Source organism: Callorhinus ursinus, unplaced genomic scaffold (assembly GCF_003265705.2).
Source record: "Callorhinus ursinus isolate GAN/ISIS: 27379988/994484 unplaced genomic scaffold, GSC_fseal_2.0 scaffold1, whole genome shotgun sequence".
NCBI classification, from domain to species: Eukaryota; Metazoa; Chordata; class Mammalia; order Carnivora; family Otariidae; genus Callorhinus; species Callorhinus ursinus.
The window spans coordinates 64,452,325-64,468,795 of record NW_027397063.1 but is presented as its reverse complement, the minus strand read 5'-3'; positions in this window follow the sequence as shown (position 1 = coordinate 64,468,795).

The following is a 16,471-nucleotide window of genomic DNA, read 5'->3' as shown; positions in this document are numbered from 1 at the left end:
TAGTTGGAGGCACCGAAAAGGTGAGCTGGGCGACCCAGAACAGCCAGGTCGGTCCTGGGGCCCTCACTTATCCACTCGGTGACCTGGAGCGGCTTCCCCTTACCTCCGCAAGCCCAGATTCCCTCCCCCGTGAAATGGACACCCCGAAATCACCTGCAACAGTTAGTTTCCTGTGAAGGTCAAGTAAGGGAACACGTCCAAATGCACAGTTTGGGGTTTTTTTTTAAGCCAAGGAACTTGGCCAAGTTGTCCTTCTATACAATGGGTATAGTCGGTTGCATTAAATAATAAAAGAAAATTTGGTATTGATTTGAAAATGTTTAGAACTTCCTTAAGAAATACATATTAAGGATCCTAGAATTAAAGAATGGCAACATTCATATTTTCCCTCCTTTTCCATTGATTTTTTTTTCTCAGTTGCTTTGCTGGTGTCTATGAGGGAATAAAGAGAGATATATTTAAAGAATCTGGTATTACAATGCTTGTGAGTACTCCATTCAACCCACAAGTACAATTTATTGAGTATCAATAAAATACTATGCTATAGATAGATAGATTAAAAGATTGATAAAGTAAATACATACATAAATAAAATAGGTACAGTATTCTCTGTATCTCACTGTCTGAACATCAGAACATCAGAACAGAAGAGATCATGTTTGCAAAGGTGTCCAAGAGCTCGGGTCATTTTCTATTTCACCAACATCCAAACAATCAGAAAATGAAAAACACCCAACTGCACCCAACTTCGGGTTGGGTGCACCCAAGTTTGCACCCAAACTTGTTTCAGTTCTAAACAACGATTCCCTCAGCCAACAATAGTACCCTGAGGCAAAGCACTGAAAACTAAGTTATTTTTAACATATCACATTCTCAGTGTCTTAAAAGTTTTGATACATATTTCTGGCTTAGCCGTAATATTTCTTTAACTAAAAGCACCCCAATTTCCAGCAGTTGTAGAAAGTATAACGCACAGAGCACAGGTATCAGAAGTAAAGCCAGCAGCATACTGAAAAACCTAGATTCTTGCGGTGCCCGAATCAGAAACTCCGGGGGCTGGGACCCAGAAACCACAATTGAACATGTGCTCTAGGTTCTTCCACATGCTGAAGTCTGAAAGCCGCTAATCTGGAGCGCCCATAACATGCTGCAGAAGATGCATGCAAACCTTCCCTCTGTGTCCCTTAGCAGCCAATCCCTCGAGTCCCCCAAAGAGGATACTTGGGTACACAGAAACCTACTGGAGCCCAAGTCAGGTCACCCCAACTCCCCAGGCCTCACATCTATAGATATGATTCTGGAAAAGGCAGATGGGAGAGGCCGGGTCCAGAGCCCAGTCTTTTTTTTTTTTTTTTTTTTTTTGTATTTATTTGAGAGAGAGGGAGAGCATGAGAGAGAGAGAGAGAGAGAGAGAGAGAGAGAGATCAGGAGCAGGGGGGAGGGGTAGAGGGAGAAGCAGGCTCCCTGATGAGCAGGGAGCCCGATGTAGCACTCAATCCCAGGACCCTGGGACCATGACCTGAGCCAAAGGCAGATGCTTAACTGACTGAGCCACCCAGGCGCCCTCAGAGCCCAGTCTTGATATACTCTGAGACCACAGCGAGGTCAGCAGCAGCAAGCACAGCCGATGCACGACACTAAAGTAATGAACAGAGCCACAGTACCCTGCATGGAGGAAGGGAGGGAGGCTGCAGGTGACATCAGCAGCCAAGTTTCTAGGCAGCTGACCCAGGTCACAAAAGCAATGTAGAAGGGAGGCCACCGGAGGAGACAGGAAGGTCATTACAGACTCTTGGGATAGAAGAGTTCTGATGACTTGGACATTTCATTTTCATTAGTATATAGTTTCCTCTGAGTTTCTGGAGACAAATCTTGCAACTTGGAGACCTTTGCAAGAGAACAATGTGTTCTCAGGTCCCAGGGGGAACTGCAGTTGGTCTATCAGCTGGCAGTATCTCACGACTCTCCTACGTGGTCTTAGAGTTGTGTGTGGAGATGTTCGATATTCCCATAGGGCTGACTTCCCGCTGACTCATCAAGATGACCTGAATGCACGGTATTCCACGGTGATTGTTGGCTGTGGCTCTTAGTCACTCTGCCAGGAGGTACTGAACATCTGCAAACACATAAATTTTCCAATTCCATCATGGCGCTTGCTTACAGCTTCAAGCCCTGTGAGCAACACAGGATGGGCTGTCATCTGCATTTCTCAGGTGAGCAAACTCAGCGAGGTTGCAATAATTTCCAAAGTCACACCGTGTAGCGTTCATAAATGGGACTCCGGGTCTCCTGCCTCAAATTCCCCTCCACTGCAACTTCCTCTGCAAGTTTCTCAGAACCTTGACTTTGGAGACACATCTAGAAACTTTCTTCTCAACACTTTGCAAATCTACAGAACTCTTCCTTCTCATTTTCTGGTTACAAACAATATCCTTATTTAATACTTTGGCAGATGAGTGAGGGTGACGAACCATCTCCATTTCCCCAGGACTACTCCAGCAGTGTCTCTGTGGGGATTAAGCTGCAGGTGCCCCCAGTGACACCTGGCTGGATAGGAAGCCCTTTCCTGGTTGCCCTCGCCTCCCTATGTCCCTGCCCACGCCTCTTCCTGTGCTTCCTCCTCCTCCCAAGTAGGCTAGACACGTCCTTATCCCTTGGTCTGCTTCTGGCCAAACCCAAACTAAGAGCCTCATGTTTCCTGTGAAATTGGTTAAAAGTGCATCCTTTAGACTACTGAGAAAACTAAGGCTCAAGGACATTAAATAACTTACTGAGGTCACAGAGCGAGCATGTGGTAGAGCCCAGGTCTGAAGCCACGCCCTTCTGACTCCAAGTCCATGCCTGTCCCCTCAGCACCCCTGGGAGAAGAGCAATTGCCGCTCGATCATGGTGCCACACCGCCCCCTACTCCCACACTCACCCCACGCGGGAAACAGGAAACTTCTCCCCAGTCAAGGCTGAAAAACAAGCTGATGCCTTGGTCCCCCTCAGTTCTCACTGACTTCCTATATTCATTTAAAAAATGCCTCAGCCCCAGCTCTGCCCAGGAAATAAGGGCAGAAATGATGGTAATGGCTGGGGGGGGAGCGGGGAGGGAGAACCAGCCATGTGAAAATCCTATACTCCCCCATGTGAGGGTAGGTGCATGCCAAGAAATAGGAAGACACGCTTTCTGAATGTGGAAATGCTGGTAACATGGTGTCTCTACGTCATTTATCCCAAGCCATAGAAAATGGCTTTTGTGGCCTCCCTGGCTATTCGTGACAAATTGTGCAAATCATCTGGATGAAGGTAGCCTGCAGCCATTGTGTCGGAATACGTGGGGTGTGTGGCCGGATGTGGCCATTCACTGACAACCAAACCGGACCCTGGAAGCTTGAAAGCTCTGCTGGGTCCATGAACCCAGGTGAAGTTCTGGTTCATTTGAAAAGTAACTTGACCCAAGTTTTAAGCAAAAGGGAATTTTCATGGTTAGGAGCATATGGGATGGGGTAAATCCATGAAATCAACCTAAATGTATCAAAAGCCATCAAGTTCTTCTATTTATGTCCAGTATTCTGGTTATCTATTGCTGTATATCAAACCATCCCCAAATCTAGCGAATTAAAACTACCCTCTCATTGTAGGTCATGATTTTTGTGGGTCAGGAATTCAGGTGGGGCTTGGCTGAGTGATTCCGTTCCACATGGCACCAGCCACAGCTCCTCGGAGGCATTCAGGGGCAGGTGGGTGGGTCTGAAGGATCTGAGATAGCTTTACTCGCGTGTCAGGCTCACGGGTGGCCGCGGCTGGAAGGCTGGGCTCAGTGGGGACTGCTGATTAGAGAGCTAAGTCTCCGGTGCACAAGGTGGAGTTACGTGGCTTTTTATGACCCAGCTTCGGAATGTAGGGTCACTTCTACCGTACGCCTTGTCAAAGCAGTCACAAGCACACCCAGATCGAGGACTTAGACCCAACCCCCCAATGGTCGGTGTAGAAAAGTGCGACATTCAACTGGGATTAGAAGCAAAGAAAGGAAGTCCGAGCCTGCAGGCTCTCTGTGACTTGGCGATTGTAGCCTTAGCTACTTTGCCAGGCTGTGTGTGACCTCGGGCGAGGACAGTGAGGAAGCGGGGAAAGGCCAGAGCTGGTTGGCTGCAATCTCTGCTCTGCTGAGAGTGCCCCCGCTAAATCCCTGCTCTGCTGACAGTGCTCCCCACTTCCAGCTGCACTTGGCTGGTGAACAGCTCTGCGCTTGGTGCCACAAGTCGTGACTAATGAGTTGAGCGAAGGGTTTCCCCTGCTCCAGGACGCTGGTCCCTTGGAACTGAGATAAAGGGAGGAGGCCAGTGGGGAGGATTTGGCTGATTTGAGCAAAGTGCAAATCAAGCAGAAGGCTCAGAAAGGGGGCTTGGTGTTGCTCACACATGGAAGATCGGCAGCTGAGGTGAAGCTCCACGGGGCCCTGTCAGCAGAGCCTGCATCTCCCAAGGCAAGGCCACCCTATGGGCTTCAATCCGGATGCTACTGTCCAGCCCCAGAGAAGACAATGACACAGTCTCTTACACATCTGCAGACCAGAGTCTGGCACAGATGTGTCCTCAGAAGGTGCCAACAGAAAATAAACTCTTCAAGTTAATGCCTGCTTGCTTTTTTCTCTTTCTCTTTCTTTCTCTTTCTTTTTTTCTTTCTTTCCTTTCTTTCCCTCTCTCTTTCTCTCTTTTCTTTTTTCTCTTTTTCTATCTTCTTTCTTTTTCTTTCTCTTTCTCTCTTTCTTTCTCTTTTTCTTTATCATTCTCTCTCCTTCCTTCCTTCCTTCCTTCCTCCCTCCCTTCCTTCCTTCCTTCCTCCCTTCCTTCCTTCCTTCCCCATCCAGTCCACCTTCCATGCTATAACCAGAGAAAGCTGAAACACAGAGCTAAACATATAAGTCTTTTGCCCGTGAAGTTACAATCACTCCCACAACCTACAGAATCATTTCCAATCCTTAAGCCTCGTATTCAAAGTGTCTAGGATCTCCTCCTAATCAGCATGTGCTATATGACCTACCACTCTCTCCATTCACGACTGTTTTGCAAACCAGAGTCTCCAAAACTCTGAGCATTGTTCTGGGAGGAGAGAAGAGTTCTATGGAAGATTTTGAGATTTTCTGTTTCTGTGTCAGTGGTTATCTTAAGGAAAGAGAGAGAGAATATATACACCTTCTGCTCAATCCTATTTAAATCTCTGTAGTATTTACACTTGTGTTTGCAATCTCTGACGTTAACTGGACAAAGCAAGTGACAGGTTTTAACTCTTAACAAAGAGTTTCTCAAACAGGGGTCCCGGGACACCTGCTCATAGGTCCTCAAATTCCTCTCTACGTCCCAGCTGTGGATCAGATCACAAATTCCATTTTAGCCATATCCCCATTTCATCCCCTTGGTTCATGTTGCCCCTTTGGTTTAGAAGGCCTTTGCACAGCCTCCACACTCAGCTCCTACCCACCACTACTGCCAAGCTTCACGTGCATATCACCAGAGATCGCTCGACGTAGAGCTCCAGACGTAAAGGTTCTCCAAGCTACAATGGGTATGGTAGGTCATCCAGTCTATTGTACTTGTTTACGGTTAGGAAAATCTAGGCCCAGAGAAGAGAAATAACAAAGTGGATCTAGAACACAGGCCTCCTGACACCTTATATGGTGCTTTTCTTCACATCTTGCAACATGCCGATCACTTTCTGTAAAGTTTTATCATCCATTTCTGCATTGAGTCTCTGGAATGGCTGCATGCAGAGTAAATCCTTGGTCGCCTCATCACGATGACTGACAGAGCCATAAAACTACAGTAATTACCTGACATGTTCATATGTCTGAACATAATGGAATATCCTGTGGGAGCTAAATGCTGGAAGCATTTTGCATTTCTTCATTGGACAATGGAGGCTGCCCCAATTAACACCATTCAGATCCATCCACTCCTGAGAAGCCCAAAATTATATGCTGATTTATTGAATCTGCTATCAAGTTCCAAAATCAATTTTTAAACATTTCTGCAAACCAGGACATTACATAGAGGCAATACAACAGTTATTTCAGTGCTCTGAACTTAGTAAATATTCAGTAAATGAGCTGAATGCATGGATGCCCCACAGGCTAGAAGCCAGGACACCTGAATTCCAGTCTTTCTTCTACTAACTGACCAGGAGGTCTTGGGAAAACCACATCTCCTCACTAAACCTCTGTCTGTTCATCTGTAAAATGAGGCATTTGGACCAACCCATCTTCTCTGAAGTAAATCCCTTGCCGCTCTAAAATTCTACAATGTCATGAAAACACTAACTCCATTTATCCTCTTGGTGTCAAAGAAAAAGGTAAGTAAAACCAGTACTTATTAACTGTTCTTATTTTATGCTTCATTGCCTATTTTAAGCATTATGGTATATGCTTTGTGATCTATTACATATTTTAGTTATCACAACTAACTTTAAAAGCAGATATCGGTATGCTCGGTTTCTATACTTTGGGGAAACTGCAGGTTTATTAACTTGAGAAGCCTTCAACTTCTAGTCTTAATAGAATTACAGCCACTTTAGGACACTGGAACATAGGCAGTATGAAACTGTGATTCCCAAGAGAAAGAATCAATGAGCTGAGGCTTAAAATAACCCTGATTTATGCTGGGAGGCAATTTCCATCTGGAAATCACAAGCATAGTCTGGCAGCTTTGCTAAGGAGAGGAGACAGAGGCCAGAGACCGGAGAAGCTGAGGTGGCCAGGAGTTGAGGCTAACACTTCCAGAAAGGAGAAGAGATATACAGAAAAAGAACATCATACATCTGCTGAGATATCCTCTTGAGTCTGCTGAGTATTAGGCCATGTGTGTATAATGTGAAATTCCACAAGACCAGGCAAAAGAAATGACCAGAGAGTCGTAAGCTGAACAACCCAAAGCTCTCACAAGGTGTGGAAATGGTTGTGTACCAACCAGCCAAAGTGGAGAGTCCTTGGTGACACCTGGAACATTCAATGGAGAGCCTAGAGGAGTCACCCTTGAGTAAAGTGGCTGAACCATTCTTGGAGTAAAGGTTGCTCTGGACCCTGAATAGCAAAGCTTAAAGACAAGACTCAAAGAGATCAAACTATTTCATGAGTAAATTAACTGCCTGCCAAAACAAAGTCTAACACTCTTTAAAAGGAGATAGCAAAGCCCAGATACTTAACAATATAGCTACCCAACGTCTACCATGTAATAAAAAAATTACTAGACATCTAAAGAAGCAAGAAAATGTTCACTCATAACCAAGAGAAAAATAAGTCAATAAAAACAGACCAATAAATGACAAAGATGATGTACAAGTATTTAAGTAACTGGACAAGACCCAACGAAGAGTCGGTTGAGAATCCAGATTCAAACCCAGGTCTCCTGACACTTTCACACAGTACTCTTTCCCTACATGTCCTCACCAGTCTCTCTGCATCTATGGCAATTTATAAGGTTGTTTTTTTTTTAAGACTTTATTTATTTATTTGAGAGAGAGAGAATGAGAGAGAGAGAGCACGAGAGGGAAGAGGGTCAGAGGGAGAAGCAGACTCCCTGCCGAGCAGGGAGCCCGATGCGGGCCTCGATCCTGGGACTCCAGGATCATGACCTGAGCCGAAGGCAGTTGCTTAACCAACTGAACCACCCAGTCGTCCCAATTTATAAGGTTTTACCATAACAATCCCAAAGCAATTTTCCTCTACTTCTGGTCTTCCCTTGAGTTGGAATCTCTCAGAAGCTTGCAAAGGTAACCACAGAGATGGAATCTGTGAAGGCCAGTGTCTGATCAGGGACCAGCACAGGCCATCTTCGTGGACAAATTTCAACAACACTGCAACAGGGCTCTCTTGTCTCTCCGCCAACCCCAACTATGGCACTTGTGTGAACAGTGGGGGCCCATACTGGAGAATGAGGCCTCAACTTTAGCCCTGAGTCGGCAAAAACTTAAACAAGAGGTCAAGGGGAACGCGAAGAGTGTCATAGGCCACTGTCAGCCTACACAAAGGCACAAGCACCCCTCACCCTGTTGCGGGCTTATATTCACGTGTGCACTGCCTACAAGTAGTTGTGAGAAAATGGCTTAGGGAATATAGACAGAGGGTCACCTCCCAGGCTGGGGGTGCAGTTTTCCTCCCTGCAATTTACTACATAAGTTGTTACCAAAGCAAATATCAAAGCCCTGCAATTTGCTAATTACAGGCGGGATCCTGGGCTTGTGGGCCCAATTAACCACTTGTTCCTCATTTTCCGTGTGTGACCCGCCGGCTGCACCCACAATTACCCACTTGTCTTTTAACTACCTTGAGAGCTGGCTGACTCACCTCCAGTTCACTCCCACTATCACCTCCAGATGGCCTTTGGTATCTTTTTGCTTTCCAGGTGCCCCCTACTCACCTATTACCTCTCTCTGCATCAAAGGCCAGTGTCTGGTCTCCCCTTGTTGGGGCTCTTACGAGATTTCCTGGTCTTGCTCCTTGCCTAGGCTTGGAGCCTACAAGGCAGGGAGCAGCTCCTGTTGGTCTGGGCATCTTGCCTAGTTCACCCAAGGAAGCTCAGGAGGCTTTGGCCACATTCGGCCTCTGCCCCCAGACACAGAAGTAAAGACAATTATAGCGTCTCTGGAACCGGCCCCCTGCCAGAGCTCCTGCCCACACTCTCCATCAAGGCATCCCTGGCTCCCTGCCTCAGTCAGGCCAGGGCTGGCTCCAGGGACACTCAGTGCCAGTCCTGGGGAAGGAGGTCCCGGCAGTTACCACAGCAGTTCTCTGGGGAGACACAAGTCAGAGAAGGAGAATGACTTTCTCGTGACCTTCTGCTTCCTCAGGCAGGCTACCTGGCGAGCAAAAGTTTCCAGTAAACTTGTTGATGATTTACCATGTCAATGGCTCCTATCCTTTCTTTGTGTCACAGACACTTTTGAAAATCTGATGAAAGTTCTGGACCCTCTCCAGCACGAAATGCTCATATTCATTCATCCATTCATTCAACCATTCGTTCATTTAATCATTCAACAACTATGGGGCACCGCCGCACTGGGCACTGCTGCAGGGATTAAGGAAACATCAGTGAGCAAAAATAGACAGAAATTCCTACTCTCGTGGAGCTCACATTCTAGCAGGAAAGGATAGGCAATAAGTAATAAATGTAATAAGTGAATATACAGGTTGCTAGAAAACGAGCACTATGGGAAAAGAGCAATCCCAGCAGGGTAAGAGAGAGAGAGGCGGGGAACAGGCCACATTTTGAAATAGGGTGTGCCAGGCCGTCCTCCCTGAGAAGTGAAATGTTAGCAAAGAGCTGAAGCATGTGAGAGCTTTGCCTGACGGGCAAGTGGAGAGAGAGTGTAGCAGCCGGAAAGAGCGCAGGGCAAGGCCAGGCTGGTGCGTCCGAGCAAAAGCGAGCCATGCAGCCAGCACGGCTGGACCAGACAGAGGGAGAGGGAGGCAGGCTCAGTGGAGATGAGGTCAGGGGGCTGGGGTGGCGGGGGGGGGGGGGGGGGGAACAGAGGCCACACAGGGCCCTGTGGGGGCCACGAGGACTTCGACTTTTACTTGGAGGTCAATCCGGAGCCATTAGCGGGATGTGAGCAAAGGGGTAACATGATCCGACTAAGACTCTAAAACGTCTCTGGCTGTGGTCTGGAAGCAAACGGTCCAAGTGCGAGGTACTGACAGCTTGGGCCAGCGGTGGTGGCGAGGACCGGGGGAAGGTTGAGGCAAGAGGATTTCCTGAGTAGCTGTGCCGTGTGCGAGGAGGAGGTGCAGAGACGATTTTACAGTTTCCATTATTACAACCCAGTGGTTTAGCGGTCACCTAAATCCATCCGTAGATGCAGGTAAAGGACCGCTTACGAAAGGATAAAGGGAAGCGGTGACACCAAGGAGGGAGGGAAAGCAGTGACCCCAGTGCGGAGCGAGGGCTTTAGCTGTATCTAGAAGTTCCACTCCTTTTAAAGAATATATGAGAAGATAATTAAGGCAAATACGGTAAAATGTTAACATCTGGCAATCTGAGTGGGTGGAACTACGCATCTATTATAAGATTTTCTGTATGTTTAAAATAATGCATAATTTTGACAAGAACTGCTCATCTCAGGGTTTTCCAGAAAGTCTCCTGCTGGCTTTGTCAGTGCTGCCAGGGGAAATCAGCACAATTAATTCTGCTAGTAATTCTGGCTGTGATATCTGGCTGGGCCTCCTTCGCTTCCCTAACTTATTTTCCTCCCTTCCTCGCACTGGCCCCCGAGTCAGGGACTAACACACACAGGCCACACCACACGGAAGAGCATCCGGAAGGGTAAGAGGACAATGATACCTGGACGGACTGCGGAAGGCCTCCTGGCAGAGGCAGCCTTTCAGGAGAATCCGGGAGAACGGGCAGGTTGGGACTTGCAGAGAGGAGCGGGCTGCTTCTGGAACAGAGGCACACGGTGGGGCAAGTACAGGACCCAAGCGCCTACTCTGCGATGACCCATTTTAAGGAGAGCAAGCAGATTTCTTCTTCCGGGTCCTGAGTTAGAGAGAAAAGGCCAAATGGAAGGTGCTTTCAGAGCCCTGAGGTCACCCCAGCGGGGCCAACAGGGCCCATGGTGAAAAACCGGGGATCCAGGTCTGCAGCAAGCTGAAACATGCAGATAAGGTGACCTCAGGCCCCCAGAGTGTAAAGTGACTGAGCTGGGCAGTCTGCCTGCGGACCTGGGGAAGGTAGGGCGGGGGAGGTGCGGGTTGCTCCTTGGGAGCAGGAGACCAGGCAGGCTCCCCAGCCAGCCCTGCATCAGCCACCTCAGGCCATGGCCCTCAGACAACGAATTCCTCACCATCTGCAGACCTGTCACTGAGCCTGGGGGAAGGTCCCCTGCTGCCCACATTTTGCAGAAACTTGCCATGTCACAAGTCCTGATTAGGTGCCAAGAGAACAATTTCCCAGGCCACAGCTTTAACAAGACCAGGCTTCCTAATGACTAGTTTTCTCCTAATTAAATAAAAAGAGGGGAGAGAAACCCGTGATTACTCCACCTTATAACACCACCTTCCATTTATGTGCGTCTCTCTTCAGAGGAGCTCAAAGTGCTTTGTATATTATTGTATATTTTTTTCCCTCGTAATGTCCTTGAGATTCCTAGGGGTGGTTATTATCACACCATTTTACAGCTGGGAAAAGGGATGTGGCTGACGTTAAGCACAGTGTCCAAGCACCCTTGCTGGGTATGGTCACTATTTTGAAGCTCTTACAAGAAACTTGTTCAGAGTTGAAAATCAAGTCATCCCCCGGCAGATAAACTAGGCTAAAGCAACACATAAAGAATAGTCACCTACTACAAACTTTACAATAGTCATTAACACTATTTAATTCTCACAACCATCCTATAAATAACAGATAGGATTACGCCAGTCTTACACAGGAGGACAATGAGATTCAGAGAGGTCGAGTGAGCTGCCTAGAGCTGCATAATAACCAGAATTGTGGCAAAAGCAGAGGCCGATGTTTATTAAGCACTTACCATGTGCCAGACATTTTACACTGATTCACTCGTTTTAAACATCCGAAATGATTACTGGCATTATCACCGTTTTGCTGACGACAAGACCGAAGCACAGGGAAGTTAGGTAACTTGCCCAAGGTCATAGCAAGTCAGTGGCACAGCCATATTGGAACCCGCAAAAGCGATGCACATGCTGCATTCTCCATCTGAAGGAATACTGTCTCTGTGGGTTAGCCTGGGAACGCTCAGATACAGTCCAGGGGACCCAGGTATAGTCCCAGGACTGCTCCGTGACCTTATCAATGTCTTTTGAAGGTGGGCGTGGGTGCACTTTCTGTGTGTTGCTCGGAGTCAGGCCCTTGGCTGTATGGGTAAGGTACCGGGAGAGGGGGGTGGTGGGGGAAAGGCTCTTTCTGCCTGACTGAAGGCAAATGTGCTGGGTACTTTTACTGGTATAATGGCACCAATGGGGGTCACACAAAGGTAGTGAAATCTGCAAGTAAGAATTAGCCTAGAGAGACATCTAAATCGTGGGAAGTGAGCCTGCTGTGGTCTGTGCATGGGGGAGGCAGTGCATTTAGCTCTTCCACACCCCAAGAAATGAGCCTCCAAACTGGCCTCGAGCCTTGGTTTTTTCCTGCCTTCTCCCCAAGAGCATCCTCTACGGACTCCTTCCACTCCCCATTACCTCCATACCAGGAGGGGGATGTCCTGCATGGGGCACAACTTCTGACTCCTTGCCAGTCTAGCCGACCTTGGCTATCAATAAATCGGCCTGCCAGACTTCAGAGTAGGAGGCCTCCAAGTGCCTGGCATACTTCCTGGGCCCGCGAAGGTGCAACCCGGCCCCTCCCCGGACTCTCACGGAAGGCCCTCGTGGGGCTGCCAGGTGGTATGTCCTCTCTTTTCCTTTCAGACAGTAAGCAGACTGACCTCCCGTCACTGCCTGGCCTTATCCCCTTCCAGTGGGTCCGACTGACAGGGAGCCCTCCCTGAGAGTGACAGGACAGTGTTACCCAACCGCCACCTATCCGAAAGAGCCAGCAGGTACACCATTCCTAGTGAGGGCTGGCTACACCACCCCATTTGTCCCCAGCTCTTTCTGACCAAATCAGAACATTTAGGAAGGTCCTGACTTGCCCTGACTTCCAGACTTTCCAGAGCTTGTTTCTCCACCTCCTTGACGTCTGATGCCCTCGGAGATCTAGACCACAGCATCTTTCATCTGTTGAGCGCAGCGGTTGTTACCAGCACAGGCCCTGGGGCAATAATTTAAACTCCGCCCTACCCTATTTACTAGCTGTGTGACCCTGAGCAAGTTGCTGAACCTCTCTGTGCCTCTTTGGTGGTCTGTAAAGCAGGGATGGTAAGAATTCCTATTTCACAGGTTTCATAAGGCTATTGCGAGGATTAAATGAGTCACTGTATTAAAATGCTTAGCACAGAGTAGGCAATCAATGTTAGTTACTATTACATGGCCTTGAAACTTCTTCCCGGAAAAGAATCCACCATTTTTTCCGTCCCCACCAGCTTTGCACCCCGGTACTTCGCGCAGGGAGAAGCAGTCCAGTATTATGAAAACTTGTATCAGCCTTGGGGAGGGCGAGCTCGTCTTGCAAGGGTTTAAACACTCTCAAGCCTTTGTGCACCCCCTAATTCCTGCAGAAAAGGGAAAAAGAAAAGAAACACCAAGGCGCCCCCCCCCCCCCCCCCCCCCCCGCCTCAAGGCTGAGGATGCACCAGGCTCCCCCGCGTCTCCCTGCAGATGCATTTGCTGTTTCCGGCCCGGCCCCGTCCCCGCCACCCACGGGAGGTTCCCCTGCAGATGTTCAGACGCTACAGAAACGGAAAACCAGGGCAAGCAGAGCTCGTTGAGTTCCCAGAGCGGCTCAGGCACGCGGCATCTCTCCCCACCGGCAGCGCCTTAAATACCGGAGGACTTGCCAAGGATGGAGCTGTTGTGTTGGGAGCTCGGGTTTCTCCCGCCGCGAGGCTGAGCGGTGGCGCAGCTGCTCCGAGGTCACGCCCGAGACACGTCCGCACACGCCCGGGCGGGGGGCGGGGGAGCGAGGGCCGGGGGACGCGGGGGCGCGCCGCGTCTCCGTCCCCAGCTCCGTTTCCCGATCAAGCAGCCGGGGAGCTGGCTTCCCTCTCCCTACCCAGATAGTATTTTTTTTTTTTTTTTTTTTTTTTTTTGCAAAACAGAAGGAATGCAAAAGCAAAACAGAAAGACCCTACGTGAAGAGAAATGCTGCTTTTCAGCGCCAATTGTGAGCTTTCTTTGTTTTTCAGTTGTTTTGGAATTCAGTCTGTATTGGATCTGAAGTTATTTTTCAATAGATGGCTGAAAGAGAAGAACCGAAATTTGCCCTAGGAAACCTAAAGCCCTGTAACCTTGAAAAGTTAGTCTTCCTTTTGTATTACTTAAAATATTTGCGTGTGAATGCTTAGAGCCCTCTGCGTATGATAAAAATAGAGGCACCGTTCAGTTTGACCGCCTGTGTTTCCCTTGGATTGCATATTTTCCGTGGTAAACAAGAAAACACAGATTGGAAATCCATTCATTTCCTTCACAAGAAGGCTTCAGTTGGGATCTGTTTGTGTTTTCAATCAGTGTGAAACCAAAACCAACCTTTGCAAGATTAAGATATTTCAGGCAAAGAAACTTAAGGACATCTTTTATCCCCTCTGAAGCTATTTCTACAAGAAAGGCCAAGATATTTTTTATGCATTTAATGATTATCATTACCATTTAATTTACCGAGCACATATTATGGCACAAGGTATATGCTTGACCCGTCACCTCGCTTGTGACAACATCGGGAAGTAGTTACTCTTAATTTCTATTTTACAGAGGAGAAGACAGACTCAGGGAGAGCCCGCAGTAGCTAGTAAGTGATAAAAACTTTACGTGCCTTCCGCTCAGGTCTAAGAGCTGCAGAGCTGGGCTCCTTCCACCACTGAAAACCAGTTGGTGTTTAAAGAGTTCTAAGTCAATGGACGGTCAGGAACAGAAAGGGGGATCTGATCTTTCCATTTTCAACATAACTTTTAGGGGGAGAGGCACACAGTGAAAGGCACTGATTTGGAGAACCGGTTACCATCTCGCCATCCAACCTTAATACGCCTCTGAGCCTCAGTCTGTCTCTCTAAAATTATCTCTAAAGTCCCATCTAGCTCGGACATCTGAAGATTTATCCTAAATTTAAAAGCTCGGACTCTTCAGCTTCCTATTGGACGTGGCGTGATATTAATCACTACTTTGCTAATTCCCTGGTTTCATTTACCTAACTGTGGTTCTCAACACTGGCTGCATGTTAGAATCTTCTGGAGGAGACTTTAAAAATACAGATGCTCAGGCCACACCCCAGAGATCCTGGTTTAATTGTCCTGAACCCTGGCCACGGGCATCAGTGTTTTTCTGAGACACTCCGGGTGAACATGCAGCCAGGATTGCTATTGATCTAACCTAGTGAACTGCTTCAATTTCATCCATCCCAGTTGTGCTTTTATAAATGTACTTGCTGTAACTGGAATTCCTTTTTATAAAACCCAGTAACACTGGTGCTACCAGAGGCAAGCTGAAAACAGAAGTAAACTTTTTACTATATTTATGTAATTTGCCTAAATAAGTGAAGGCATCTCACCGAAATTTCAAAATGCTCTAAGAGAGTGTGTGTGTGTGCATGTGTGTGGTTGTTGTTGTTGTCGAGATAATAGACGATTTTTTTTTTCTTCAGGGGTAGAGCTAGAAGGGTGTTATACTAACCAGAAGGTTCTAGGTCAATCAGATCCAATAACTGATTGGCCAGGTGAAAGAAATTGCATGAAGTATTTTTTCAACCCAAGGGTAATTTTTGCAAACAGCCTATTTTAGGCCTGGCCTAAGAGAGGGCCTGAGCTGGAAGTGGCAGAAGTAGGGATGAGTCTGCATGCGGGGACAGCCTGGAGCCATTCGAATCCCAAAAGGTCCTAGGCTATTTTATGTACTCTTAGTCTCTCCATTTGCCATCGATTTCAGAGAGGCAAACTTCCCAAAGTGTTCCATCTAAATGTGATCCAATGACACAGTGTACCCAGGGAAAGTCCAAATAAGTCAAAAAAGATTTACTCTTTCTTTATGGAAAGACCTACTGATTTCGTAATATACAGAAGAAATCTAGAGAGCTTGTTTCATTAAAAAAATAATGTGTTACAGTTTGTTGATTAAGCTTAACCTTCTCTCTTGCTGTTTCACATGAACCTACAAGACCCACCAGGCAATCACCACATCACACACACACACACACACACACGCACACACACGTGCGCGCGCAAATGGAAATGGAAATGTAGTCTTTTGATTTAATCTCTGGTGACACAATTCAGGTGGATGAAATACTAGTAGTTGGTGTTAGTTGATACTGTGGTCAGAACAGTGACTTCTCCAAACATCTATGGTGGGACTGACATTCAAACAGGAACATCAGGTGATTCTGTGGACCTTTGGCCTTTACCTATCACTTGTAAACAAACGCAACCATTCAAATGGACACAAGATTCTACTTAATGTAAAAATGCGTGAAATCGCCTTACAAGTTAAACTTCTGTGTTTCCCCCTCAGCAATGGAAAGATTAACATTTCTGTACAGGGAATGGTTTTGATCTTGCCTTCCAGCTACAGTATTTACATTCCAGTAAAGTTCATCTGGATCAGTTGGTAGTCACATGAATGAATGTGCAGCCCAAGATCATGTTCTTAAATAAAGTGATCATCCAAAGAATAGGGTGGTGGCGGGGGCGGGGGGGGGGGTGCTTATCCTAATGATCTAAAGATGAAAATCCCAGAAAGATGCAGAAATGTTCCCTAATGTAAATTTCTGTCATAAACTCTGGGTCAAAAAAAAATTGTTTCAGCATTAGAGCAAGGCAGGAACAAACCGATTAAAGCTTGCTCAGAGGAGGAAACTGAGAAGACGTCTTGCCGGCCCGGACACACTGTCCTGTA